We start from the raw sequence: 14,058 nt of genomic DNA, 5'->3' as shown, positions 1-14,058 counted from the left end.
CTCCATAGATGCAGAAAAAAAACATTTGATAAAATTCAACAACCATTTCTATTAAAAACAGTAGAGAGTATAGGAATTAATGGACTTTTCATTAAAATGATCAGTGATATTTTTGTAAAACCATCAATAAGCATCATATGTAATAGAGACAAACAAGAACCATTCCTAATAAGATTAAGAGTGAAACAAGCCTGCCCACTATCACCATTACTATTCAATGTTATATTAGAAATGTTAGTTTTGACAATTAGAGAAGAAAAAGAGAATTTCAAAAAAAATATATATAGAATAGGTCATGAGGAAACCAAATTATCACTCTTTGCAAATGATATAATGTTACATTACAGAACCCTAGAGAATCAATTTAAAAATAACTCCTAGAAAAATTCACAACTTTAGTAAAGTTGCAGGATACAAAATAAATTCATGTAAACCATCAGCTTTTTTTTATATTTTACCAACAAAGTCCAGTAACAAGAGATACGAAAAAAAAAATTCCATTCAAAATAACTTTTGATAGTATCAAATATTTGGGAATCTATCTCCCAAGGGAATTTCAGGAACTATATGAACACAATGACAAAACACTTTCCACACAAAGTCAGATCTAATTAGCTGGAAAAATATCAAGTGCTCATGTGTAGGCTGAGCTAATATAATAAAAATGACAATACTGTCTAAATTAACCTACTTATTTAGTGCCATACCAGTCAAATTCCCAAGAAATTATTTTACAGATCTAGAAAAAATAGTAACAAAGTTCATCTAGAAGAACAAAAGGTCAAGAATTTCAAGGGAATTAATGGGGAAAAAATGGTAATGAAGGTGGCCTAGCTGTGCCAGACCTAAAACTGTATTTTTAAGCAATGGTCATCAAAACAATTTGGTACTAGCTAAGAAATAGAGTGGTCAATCAGCAGAGTAGGTTAGGATCAGAGGACAAAATAGTCAATAACTAGCAATCTAGTGTTTGACAGTCCTAAAGACACCAGCTTTTGGGAAAAGAGCTCACTTTTTTTTTGGGGGGGGTGGTTCATAATATTTTATTCCATTCTGCATAAATTTTCTTTTTTAAATGTTTATTTTATTTTATTTTTTATTATAATTTTTATTGATAGAACCCATGCCTGGGTAATTTTTTTTAACAACATTATCCCTTGTACTCACTTCTGTTTCAACTTTTCCCCTCTCTCCCTTCAACCCCTCCCTCAGATGGCAAGCAGTCCTATACATGTTGAATATGTCACCATATATCCTAAATACAATATATGTGTGCAGAACCGAACAGTTCTCTAGTTACACAGGAAGAATTGGATTCATAAGGTAAAAAATAACCTGGGGAGAAAGAAACAAAAATGAAAACAGTTTACATTCATTTCCCAGTGTTCTTTCTTTGGGTGTAGCTGCTTCTGTCCATCCTTGATCAATTGAAACTGAGTCAGATCTTTTTGTTGAAGAAATCCACTTCCATCAGAATATATCCTCATACAGTATTGTTGTTGAGGTATATAATGATCTTCTGGTTCTGCTCATTTCACTTAGCATCAGTTCATCTAAGTCTCTCCAAGCCTCTGTATTCATCCTGCTGGTCATTTCTTACAGAACAATAATATTCTATAACATTCATATTTACCCAACCATTCTCCAACTGATGGGCATCCATTCATTTACCACTTTCCAGCCACTACAAACAGGGCTGCCACAAACATTTTGGCACATACAAGTCCCTTTCCCCTTTTTAGTATCTCTTTTTGGTATAAGCCCATTAGAAACACTGCTGGATCAAAGGGTATGCACAGTTTGATAACTTTTTGAGCATAGTTCCAAATTGAAGAGCTCACTATTTGACAAAAAATGCTTGGAAAATGGAAATTAGTATGGAAGAAATTAAGTCTCAACCCACACCTAACACCACATACCAAGAAAAAATCTAAATGGGTTCATGATTTAGACATAAAGATTTAGAATAGTTTATCTCTCAGACCTGTAGAGAAGGAAGAAATCTGTGGCCAAAGAAGACCTGGAACTCATAACTGAACATCATATAGATAGTTTTGATTATATTAAGTTGAAAAATTTTTGTACAAACCAAACTAATACAGACAAGATCAGAGGGTAAGCAATAAATTGGGAAATCATTTTTACATTTAAGGATTCTGATAAGGGCCTCATTTCTAAAATATATACAGAATTGACTCAAATTTACAAGCATTCAAACCATTCTCAATTAATAAATGTTCAAAGGATATGAACAATTTTCAGATGAAGAAATAAAAATTATTTCTAACCATATGAGTGGGTGCCCATTAATTGGAGAATGGCTGAATAAGTTATGGTATGTGAATAATATGAGAAATGATCAGGAGGATAATTTTAGAGAAGCCTGGAGAGACTTACATGGAGTGATGATAAGTGAAATGAGCAGAACCAGATCATTGTACATGGCAACAGCAGTATTGTACAACAATCAATTCTGATGAACATGACTTTTCCAACAATGAGATGATTAATGCCAGTTCTCGTGATCTTGTGATGAAGAGAACTATCTACACCCACAGAAAGGACTGTAGGAACTGAATTTGGATCACAACATAACATTGTCACTCTTTTTTTAAATTATTTGCTTGAATTTTGTTTATTATTCATTTACTTTCTTTTTTATCTGATTTTTCTTATCTAGCAAGAGAATTGTGTAAATATGCTTATACATATTGGATTTAACATATATTTTAACATGTCTAACATATTTTGTATTGCTTGCTATCTAGGGGTAGTGATAGAGGGAAGGAGGAAAATACCTGAAACACAAGAATATACAAGGGTCAATGTTGCTAAATTATCCATGCATATGTTTTAAAAAATAAAAAATAAAAAAAACTTTATTAAAAATATTTTCCAAAGTGGTTTTACTCCAACAATTTTTCTGATAATCATTTGGAAAGAAACTTCATATTTCTTAGACATGATTTCATCACTATGAATAAATTCAGTATTGACAAAAAACAAACAAAAAACAAACAAAACAAAAAAAAAACAAAGATAAATTGGGAAATAGTGCTATTATTTCTGCTTCTCCTCTTCCTCCTTCTTGTCCTCCTTTTCACCTTCCTTTTCTTACTACATCTTTTTTTTTTTTGTTAAAGTATAAGTTAAATACAATATATGTATACATGTCCAAACAGTTATTTTGCTGTACAAAAAAAAAAAAAAAAATCAAACTTTGAAATAGTGTACAATTAGCCTGTGAAGGAAATAAAAAATGCAGGTGGACAAAAATAGAGGGATTAGGAATTCTATGTAGTGATTCATAGTCATCTCTCAGAGTTCTTTCATTGGGTATAGCTGGGTGAGTTCATTACTGCTCTATTGGAACTGATTTGGTGCATTTCATTGTTGAAGAGGGCCACATCCACCACAATTGATCATCATATAGTATTGTTGTTGAAGTATATAATGATCTTCTGGTCCTGTTCATTTCATTCAGCGTCAGTTCATGTAAGTCTCTCCAGGTCTTTCTGAAATCATCCTGCTGGTCATTTCTTAGAGAGTTCTTTTTTTTCTTTTTAATTAAAGCTTTTTATTTATAAAATATATGCATTAGATAGTTTAGTTTCCAATTATTTTTATCACCAGGCCTTTTATTGAATGTAATTTTTACTGCATTGTGATCTGAAAAAAAAAAAAGTGCACCTATTATTTCTGCCTTTCTGCATTTGATTTTGAGGTCTTTATGTCCTGATATATGGTCAATTTTTGTATAGCTTCCATGAACTGCCCAGAAGAAATTGGACTCCTTGTTGTCTTCATTCAATTTTCATTGTCTTCATTTCAATTTTCTCCAAAGATCTATCATACCTAACTTTTATAGTCATTAATTTCTTTTTAATTTATTTTATGATTCAATTTATTTAGTTCTGAGAGATCAAGGTTGAGATCTGCTATTATAGTTTTGCTTTCTATTTCTGTTTGCAGCTCTCTTATCTGCTCTTTTTGGAATTAAATGCTATACCACTTGGTGCATATATGTTTAGTATTCAGATTGCTTCATTATCTATGGTACCCTTTAGCAAGATATAGTTTTCTTCTTTATCTCTTTTAATTAGATCAGTTTTTGTTTTGCTTCATCTGAGATCAGGATCACTATCTGATCCTTCACCTGAAGCACAATAGATTCTGCTCCAACCTTTAACCTTTACTCTGTATGTACCACTCTGATTTAAATATGTTTTTTGTAAATGACATATTGTAGGATTCTGGCTTTTAATCCAGTCTGCTACCTACTTTGGCTTTATGGGAGAGTTCATCTCATTCACATTTACAGTTAAAACTACTAATTCTGTATTTTCTGCCATCTTATTTACCTCAAATTATACTTTTCTCTTTCCTTTTTTCCTGTCCCTTCCTCCCCAGTATTTTACTTATGAGCACCACTTGCCTCAAGCAGCACTCCCCTTTTAGAATTCCTCCCCCTTTCTTATACTTTTCCTCTACTATTTTAGTTTTCTCTTCTATCTTTTCCCTTTTCCCTTTTCCCCTCTCACTTTTCTAAGGTGAGAGAAGTTTTCTCTGTGGTTTCACAGAGTGGTTTGGTATTCTCTCTTTAATCCAAATCTGATGAAAGTAAGATTCTCACAATGTTCTTCCCTCCTTCCTTCTTTTTCTCAATTATAATAAGTTTTCTTTGCCTCATTGTGAGATGTAATTTTCTTCATTTTACCTCTACTTTCCCCTTTTTCCAATATAATCACCTTTCCACCTCTGGTTTCTTTTTTATATTATGCCAGTAAAATCAAATTATACATGCACTCACTATGGATATCTATAACAGAAAAGAGTTTTCTTCTTACATTTTTATGCTTGAGTTCTACATCTAGAGGTTAATTTCTGTTTGTTTGTTTATCTTTGGTCTTTTTTGTCAGAAATAAATGAAATTCACCTGTTTCAGTGAATGTCCATCTTCTTTCCTGGAAAAAAAAATGCTCAGTTTAGAGGTTAGTTTATTGGTGGCTGCATTGCAAATTACTTTCCTTTTCACAATATCAGATTTCACGCCCTTTGATCCTTTAATGTGGAAGCCATTAGGTCCTAGGTAATTCTTATTGTGCCTCTTCTGTATTTGAATTGTTTTCTTTGTTTGTTTGTTTTTTTCTGGCTATTTGTAATATTTTTTTCCTTGGTCTGCTAATTCTGAAATGTAGCCATGATATTCCTTGGAGTTTTAATTTTGGGGTCTCTTTCAGGAGTTTTTCAGTAACATCAGGATAGTTCTCTTTGATGATTTCCTGAAAAATAGTGTCTAGGCTATTTTTTCCTGTTATGCTTTTCAAGAAGTCCAATAATCGTTAAATTGTCTCTCCTAGATCTATTTTCTAGGTCAGTTGTTTTCTTAATTAGGTATTTTACACTTTCTTCATTTTTTTTTTTTATTTTGCTTAACTCATTTCTGATGTCTCATTAAGTCATTAATTTCTATTTATTCAATTCTGATTTTTAGTATATTATTTTCTTTATTTACTTTTTTTTTTTTTTACTTCTTCTTGTATTTGTACAATTGAACTTTTAAATGAATTGTTTTCTTCTATGGATTTTTTTTCCATTTCACAAATTCCATTTTTTCCGGAGTTATTTTATTTTTTCCATTTCTTTTTTTCAGGGGGTTGTTTTCTTTTTCTTTTTCTTTTTTTTTTTTTTCTTTTTTTTTCTTTTTTTTTTGTTTGTTTTGTCAAATCTATTTTTTTTAATGAGTTCTATGCCTTTTCTATTTCACTAATTCTATTTTGTAGTGAATTTTCTTTAGATAATTTCTGTATTCTAGTTCTCTTTTAATTCTTCTAGGTCTCTTTTAATACCTTTTTGATTTCTACTAGGAGAGCCTTGTGTGATGGGGATCCATTTATAGCACCCTTTTGGGCTTCATTTGGAGACAATCTGTTTTTAGTCTCCTCAGGGTTTGAAATGTCTTCTTCTCTTGTAATGTAAAACCTATCTATGTGCAGGGTTTTTTGTTTGTTTGTTTATTTGTTTGTTTTTGTTTGTTTGTTTTTATTCTTTTTTTGGTTTTATACTCATTAAAAAAAAAAAAAAAAAAAAAAAAAAGTTGAGATCTGCTTTTAAGGCAAGGGAGATTGTCCAAGCTTCCTCTACAAGTGGCAGTGGTTGTGCTTGGTCAGTGCTGGCTGTGTTGGTTCAGTGTTTACTCACTTCCAGTGCTGGGTAGGTGTGGCAAGGCCCCATTAGATTCTGGCAACTTAGGTTCACTATTTATCTTTTATGTTTCTGTTGGATATTTGATAACTTCTTTGCTGTTCTACTGGCTTGGAACCAAGGCAGAGTAACCAGCATTGCTGCAGATTCCTCCCTGTAGATTTTCCTCCACGTGGAGCCCTCTCTGCCCCAAGTCTGTGGTGCCTGCACTGGAGTCTGTGCTCAGTCTGCTTGCACTTTGCCCACCCTCCATGCCCTATAAAAACAAACCTTTTTGGAGAACTTTAAAATTATCTTCTGCTGGTACTTTTTCACACTCCCAATATTTGTGGCTTCTGCCACTCCAGAACTAATTCAGAATCTGGATTTGCTAATTAATTTGAGGGACATGGGATGAGGTCAGAAAGAAATGTGTGTCCTCTTCACCATCTTGGTCCATCCCTTACTCATTTCTTGTAGCACAATAATATTTCATCACAGTCAGAAAGCAGAACTTTTTCAGCTGTTCCTCAATTGATGAGCATCCCCTTAATTTTAATTCTTTGCCAACACAAAAAGAGCTGCTATATTTTCATACATGTATGTATTTATACATATATATTATTTATACATGATTCTCTTCATGCTATCTGATCCTCCTTTCAAAGTGTTCTTTTGTGGATCACAATCATAACACCATTACCCACATCTTCAGATACATATCCTAAATGCCCTTATTTATTTTACATTCTGTCCTTCTGCATTCATTTGCTATTGTTGGATAACAACGAGTCAATGATCATGTTATTTGGATAAGAATAGAAATCTTGAAGTCAGAATGATCCATTTTGAGTTTAAAAGATTTGTGCTGTGATAGTTAACTAATAAAATGTATTTTAATACAGTATATAATAATAATAATAATTGTCAACATCATCATTACATTAGTCCATAGCAGCAGCATTACTTTTTCACATTCAACATCTTCCAATCTTACCTGTAGCTTCTCTTCCCCACTTTTACTATCTTCTCACACTATAATGTGACTATTAAGTATCTTCTAATTATCTGCTTAATATATTCCACACTGTGACCTTTAATTTTGAAAGTCACCTGACCTAAGGATGAGGTGAGTTAAATCAAAATTCCTCTGGTAAAACCCATAACCTTCCTAAGTTTTAGTTTCTCAATTCTTCAAATAGGTATGGAAATATCTAAAAAATGGCTTCTATTAGGCTATTTTAAGGCCCAATTGGGATAATGCATGAAAAACACTTTTTAAAGCTTAGAGGGCTATGTAAATGGACATGTCCTTGGGGACAAAAGGGAAGGTACTCAACACCAACTCTATTATTCAATTTAAGATAATTGATCACAAGTTTTCTTCCTCTAGTGTTCTTCACTTTTATTGCAAACACTTGTTTAGTATGCAACACCACCACCACCAACAAAATTAGCTTATATTTTTCTGGAGGCAAAACATCTTATAAAAATAGAGAATTTTTTTTTAATGGGCAATATTTATAAAATCTGAAAAATCTGGGTGATGAGTGGTTGGTCAGGAAGCAAAAAGACAGGTGAGTAAAGAGGAGGAAATTTCACAAAGTCCTATCATACACAGGTAAACAGACAATTCTGTATAGGCAGATTATTTCTAGAGTAGGTCAGTGAGTCAGACAAAGCTTCATTGGACAATTATTATGGAACAAAAAGGGTCTGGAATTTAGCATCCCAGTCCATACCAGCACTGGGACAACAGGATTTAACGTTAGGAAAACATTCCTGGGCTCTTTCTCATCATAGTGAGATATAGTGTGATATAAATGGATAGACAGCTGGGTAAGGAGTAAAGAAGGGATGGGCTCAAATCCTAACTCATTTATAATGAAGTCTATGACCCTGGGAATCACTTTGCCTCTCTCAGATTCAGTTTAATCAACTGTAAAATGAGGAGCTGTAGTGAAGATCAAATGATATAACTATAAAGTGCTTATAGGGATAGGCATTAAACATGCACATTCATTAGCATAGGAAACTCTCTCTCCCAAAGCAGGTCAACACCTTCTCTGCAACTCATATTTGTAGAAAGCTTTCTGGACCAGTGGTGTCAAATGTGGGCCACATGCAGCCCAGAACAATTCCAACTCTTGGCCCAAACCAAATTAAAATGGAATTGGGAAATATTGAACAAAATAAGTAAAATATAAGAAAGAATAAATCATAGTCTTAAGTCAACATGAAAGTCACAGAGATCTTTATGCATGGATAAGTCCCCATTTCACTTTGATTTTGATACCATTGGTCTTGAGCATTAAGAACTTTGAGACTTTTCCAGCCATATTGGCTGTATGTGAATTCAGGGCAATTAATAGGTGCCATGAATAGAGTACCAGCTTCCTGGAGTTAGTAGGACCTGCGTTTAAATCAGGCCTCAAGCATTTGACACATAAAAGCTGTGTGGCTCTAGGCAAGTCCTTTAAACCCAAGTGCCTTATACATATCCACAAAAATTGCATAAAATGTAGGCTTCTTGCTTCAGGGGCTAGCTTTCTTTTAATGCGTTATAATAAGTGTTTAATAATATAATTGAGGTAAATTAAAATCTGGGGTAGACTAGGACTTCACATATCACCCTCCATTCTTGAACTTTATTCAATTTCTTCTTGAAAACCTCTAGAATTAGTAAACTCATGAGCTCACCAAATAGCTCATCTTACTTGGGATGAGTTGAAATTCATGAGTCAGAAGGAGTCTAAGAAAGATTTTGCCCATTGCCCTTGATTTGTAAGATGGAAAAAAAAAAAAAAGAACAAGAAGAGACAGCATTAATATTTGCATTTCTGACTTTCACAGCTAGCAATTAAGGAGAAATCCTTGTGGAAAAGAAATCCACCTTCCTAAAAACCAGAAACAAACAAAATTGAGCAACAAGGGTTAGCTTTCCTTCAACAGGCAGATTGGAATGGGAGCTCTGGGACAGTTAGCAAGCCCAGACCACTGGTCTTGCCTCCTGCCCAGTCCTTCACACCTTCAACTGAGAAGCAGCTCCAGTGGAGAATACAAAGCTATCCCCATCAGACAAAACCAATTAAGTGCTACATTTATGCAAACAAATCGGCCTAGCTGAGGCAGCAAGATAATTCTTAGGGAGAGAGCCAGACAAATCCAATCACCATTGCCACCTTGATCAACATCTCCCCTCAAAACCATAAACCAGAAATCCTTAGAACAGCAAGTTCAAGAGCTTTGGAGTAGCAGTGCTTTAGTCCAGTGCCTTCAACCATCCTTCTGGGAAGTAGCTCCTAGAGAGACACATCCTGAAAAGTATTCCTTTAACAGCCTCTAACTTCAGCTAGTGGGAAAAAAAAGAAAGAAAGAAACTTTTTTACTACCAGAGTTCTTGATCATCAAATGGTACAACATGGAAAAGCATTTCATTTTGACTGTGAAAATGACATTTAAAAAGAGGCATCTTCATCTGCTCTGCCATGGTACCCTAAGGACCATGAAACCTTTCAGTCTTATTTGCTACTAAAACCTTTCATATATATGTATTGTTACCACCACACTTGCCACCTTTAGAAGGTGAATTCCTGGAGACCAGGGGCTTTCTGACATCTATTTCTAGCCATAGCATTTACCTATGTTTTGAATATAGTGAGCACCTAATACATGGTTGATTTATTAATTTTCCCTTAAATTGAGTGCATGTGCATGCGCGCACACACAGAGAGGGAGAGAGAGAGAGAGAGAGAGAGAAGGAGGGAAGGAGGGAGAGAGAGAGAGAGAGAGAGAGAGAGAGAGAGAGAGAGAGAGAGAGAGAATCAGTTCGCCCATTAAACTAGTTCTGCCTACTTGGGCCAAACAGAACTTGTTTAATTCATCTACCAGGAAAGCTTTTCGAATATTTGACAAATCTCTATTCATGCTTTCAAAAAGAAACAGACAGAATTCAATTTAGATTTAGGTTAATTTGATGTTCCTCATGAACACTAATATGATTCTCATCTTTCAAGTCCTTTGATTATATATATATATATATATATATATATATATATATATATATACACACATATATATGTATGTGTGTGTGTGTATAATATATATTATATATATATATATATGTATATATATATATATATAATCTATCCTTTATACACATACATGCACACAGACACCTTTAATAGGTACACAAGTTAAATCTCCTAGTTTTTTTTTTTTTTAATTTTATTTTATTCTTCCTTCAAATTAACACATAACTACAGGATTGCTGTGCAAAAGTCAGAAGGCTAATGCTTCACAAAGTGCATTAAATATTGGGGGGCTTTAACACTATTGCCCCAATCCACAATATTTTAGTTTTACTCTTCTTTTGCTCAACCTCCAAATAAAAGTTAAACTTCCTTCTTATCCATTTCCTTCACTGCAGGTTTTTTTTTTTCTTCCCTAACTAAATCCTATTTGTCTTTGATACATGACTGAAAATCTAATTATTTTAGATTCATTTCAAAGCATTTAATTCATCCTTCATTTCTGACATGATCAGTAGTGGGAAAAGAAATGATTTACTTTGGGAACTTTCCACAGGATTTCAATTAAGTAATTTGGAATGTCCTCCAATGATTTGTTTACCAACAAGATGGATGGTCATTAGACTGAGTCCCAGTATGTTTACTAATCTCCCACCCTCTGATCTTTCTCCATTCTCCCTTGTGCACTCACAAGCCTTCTGTTTCTTGGCTCCCTCATTCCAACATGGCAGACAAATTAAATTTCCTTTTTGATGTCAGTGAAATATTCCAAATTAAATTCTCTAGGAATGTGTTACTTATTGCCATTTGGGATAATAAAATCTGAAAGGAATTTCCATGGGTGTCTCCTAAGACTCAATCATGAAATATCTTCTCTTTTTTATGTATATCCCCTGTCTATGTAATCTCATCAGCTTCCATTACTTCATATCTTACTATATACAGATGACTTATCTATCTATTTATTCTTTCCTAGATTCTTGCAAGCTCCATGTATGCATAATTAACTGCCTTCTGGGCATCTCTAGTATTATTTAGTATTTAGTAGGTCTTTTACAAGTGGTAGTTGATCGAGTGAATTTTACCATTTTTGATGTCACATGTTTTCAGTGTCAGTGTAATTACAAACATTTCCTTTTCCCTCACCTCATCCCTTCTCAATCAATTCCAAGACTTATGAATCCCCTTTTATAATTGATCTCATTTACATTCTCTGTACTTTCTTTCCATGGGTGCCACATGATTTCAGGAATGTCTCATGTGTCTGATGGCCTATACTAAGAAATTATTCAATATGTCCTCTCCTCCACCCACAAAATAATCTGAAATCAAGACTGACAAAGTTGCTTTTTAGTTTAGGAATCATCAGTAGATCACTATTGCAAGTACAGACTTTTTAACTTGGTATTTAATGCCCATCAAAATTGTGCTCTAGTCTCCTTCCCATATGACTACATAACATATGAAGATTCCATCTTTTCTATTCTTTTGGGGAGACTATACTTGATATATTCAACATTAACCCTTCTCCCTCAACTCTTTTTGCATGTTTTCAAGGATATGCTAAATTATAATTTCCTACAAGGATTTTTCCCCATGGTTGCCCCAGTTTTTACTATACTACGTATGAGATTATGTTTGCATTTGTTTTGTTTAGACTTTGTATTTGTAATGTTTTCCATGTTATTATCTCTTTCCATATTAATGAAATATAAGACATGGTCTACTTTATTATTCAATTGTTTTGGGAAGGAATCATATTTGTACCAACCACAAAGTGGTAATTCCTTGTCACAGATATTGTTCTTTAGTGAGGAATATGTTTGTGGCTCTGTCTCTCTGTCTCTCTCTCCCCTCACATATGTATGTGTGCATGTGTGTATGTATGTATGTATGTATATGTGTGTGAATGATAAGGAGGTGTATAATTACATAGCATATCAAGACTTTGCTAATTCTAAGATATTGTCATTTTTTAAAAATTCAAGTCATGTAGGGAGGAGAACATAATGTCATTAATGGACAATTTGCTTTACTCAATTTTGATTTACTCAATTCTCATTCTGAATAAATAGATAGGCCAAGCACACTCTTTTACAATTCTGCCTTGTTGGAAATTGGATTCCATAGTGAAAGAACAATGATGTAGAATTATAGGCATCCCATGACTCTTAGAATTCTAAAATTGCTCAATTTCCATAAATTTTTTTTTCATATATCATATATCCAAGAAGAACTTACATTTACTTAATTAAAATTGAATGTAAAATCAAAGAAGCCAAATAAATAATTTCCCCAAGAAGGCAAACATATATACCCAGTCCCCAAGACATACCAATTTAAAATATTTTATTTGTGATGGTGGGAAGAAGGAGAAGGCAAGAAAGAGGGAGAGGGAGAAAAGGGAAGGGAGGGAGAAAACTGTGATAAGGAAAAAGATATAGGAATAAAAAAGGGAAGAAGGAAAGAAGGAAGAAGGGAGGGAGGGAGGGAAGAAGTAAGAAAAGAAAGGAGGGAGGGAGGCTAGAAGGAAGATACAAAGGAGAAAGGAAGGAAGGAAGGAAGGAAAGAAGGAAGGGAAAAAGGAGAAAGGAAGGAAGGAAGGAAGGAAGAAAGGAAGGCAGGAAGGAAGGAAAGAAGGAAGGAAGAGAAGGACTTGAGGAAGAATGAAAATTCACTTCTGCATGCTTGTAAAAAAAAATAAAGATTGGAGTAGAACTTGTAGTTAAGTTTATGGAAGTTATCCTTGGTTATATACAGGAGTCTACCTCTAATATCAAGTCCAATTCTGAGATTCTATGATTCTTTGGCCCTCTGAAATCATGTCCTCCTACTGCACATTCAGGCTCTTTCCTATCATGCCCATTATATGAGCAGAGATCATTAGAGACTAGCCAAAAAGAGAATAATTATAAATCATTTTTTTCTGGAAATATTTCATTGGGAAATAAATTACTTTGTTCCTTGCACTGTTATTTCAGTGAAGATGGACACAGGTTGCCATTCTTAACATAGGCTAAGATCACAGGCTTAGGAAACTGGCCTGCAATCACTTTTATCCAACTTGATACAAATAGTAGTAAACTGTATAAATTTGTTGTTACCTGATGTAATGAAATAACTTGGCCATATAAATAAATAAGAAGCTGATACAGCTTTTTTTTATGGTCACTCTTTCCCCCTCGACACGGAACTTTATTGAATTGATATATCAAAGGAGAAGAATAGCTCTTTCCTAATTGAATTTAGAGGTTCCAGCTAAATTTACTATTCCCATTGTTATGTCAAATTAACTTTCACATTCTGAGCCATCAATCCAGCATGCCCAAGCTCCAAGGTTGATCATAATACAATCAGCTGGAGGAGAAAAGCTATGTGCTAACCAAAGCTCCCTAATGCCACAATGGTGGCAATTTTTGTTTTTAATCATTGCCATATTATACCAATGGGCAAAAACATAAAACAGGTAACTTCCAAGGACTGTCTTTAGGAGATACACATGCATAACACACACATGCACACATACCCATATGTGGGCATGTATACATATGTGGATATATGTACTGCATACACACATGTGTACATGGATGTATGTTGTATTTATGCATATATAATATGCACCTGTTTTGTGTATAAATCTACAGTGCATACATGTACATATTCATGTGCACACACACACACACACACACACACACACACATATATATATATATAATATATATATACTGTAATATGTGTGTGTGTGTGTGTGTGTGTGTGTGTGTGTGTGTGTGTTAAGCATTATTTCTCCACTAGTGAAAAACATGGGAACATGGTTAGAGGAAAGAAAAGTAAAGCAACTTTA

This window comes from Antechinus flavipes, chromosome 2 (genome assembly GCF_016432865.1).
Source record: "Antechinus flavipes isolate AdamAnt ecotype Samford, QLD, Australia chromosome 2, AdamAnt_v2, whole genome shotgun sequence".
Lineage (NCBI taxonomy): Eukaryota > Metazoa > Chordata > Mammalia > Dasyuromorphia > Dasyuridae > Antechinus > Antechinus flavipes.
The sequence above is the reverse complement of the archived record's forward strand: the minus strand, read 5'-3'. Positions refer to the sequence as shown.